Source organism: Sylvia atricapilla, chromosome 6 (assembly GCF_009819655.1).
Source record: "Sylvia atricapilla isolate bSylAtr1 chromosome 6, bSylAtr1.pri, whole genome shotgun sequence".
In the NCBI taxonomy this organism is placed as follows: domain Eukaryota; kingdom Metazoa; phylum Chordata; class Aves; order Passeriformes; family Sylviidae; genus Sylvia; species Sylvia atricapilla.
The window spans coordinates 55,325,140-55,326,142 of NC_089145.1; positions in this window are offsets into that span (position 1 = coordinate 55,325,140).

A 1,003-nucleotide genomic window follows, 5' to 3' on the forward strand; every position below is an offset into this window, starting at 1 on the left:
TAGGGCTCTGGAGGGCTCAGCCAAGAGAAGCAGTCAGGTGTGCTGGAGTCTGCTCAGCTGACAATGCAATCCCTTCTCTGCTTTCTCTGTGTTCAGCAGAGTTGAGTAACTGAGTAACAGTAACTCCATTGCTGACCTTCTACTTCCCATTTTTCCACCCTGACAAAACAGGGATCAGCTAAAACACTCTGGAGGTTGGCCTGTCTTGATGCCTACTGTAATGCTTTCAAAACAAAACTGTGACACCAACAGAGGTTATATAAATACATTCTTAGAAAATGTAGCTTAAGCAATTCACAAATGAATGAATAGAAAGTTGCAGCGTTCCAACTTTTTCCAAAGGAGTAAGGTTGTCTAGTTAGAAGTAACTGGTTAATAGCTTTGACTAAAAGTTTGAAAATTAGGCATCATAGATATGAATTACTTTATTAAAGTCAATGTCTTGATCAGCCAATTTTATATTTGATTGGCAGAATAAAAAAAAAAACCTTTTAATAATTTTTGTCACTTATCACCCTCCCTTTTTGCAAAAATGAGCATTGGCTTCTTTTAATAGGGTTACTCAAATAATAATTACATGCAAAAATTCAATACAAGAGCATGCTTAAAAGCATTTAGATAAGTTTTTCAAACCAAACATATCTGATCTTAAAAGAAAGCATTAAACAAAAGTTATTTTACTCTATTCAAGCTGGTTTATTTTCAAATGCTTTCAAGATTATTAATGCAGCAGTGAGCTGACCTGAAAAGCAGCAAAATTTTGCCCCCATTTTTCAACTGAAGTGTGCAAATGAATTGCTGCTCCTTGTATAAGCCCCTATTGAATTATAGGTAGTTCCAAGAACTGTGTATACAGGGACTTTCACATCTGGACGCCAAAATTTAATTCATTGAGCATGATTCCTACATGTGCCATTACTATACAGACATTTATGTATGATCAATTTTTAAACAAGGACTTGAAGATTCCTAATCCAGCAGTTGCTGATGCTGGAGAAAATAG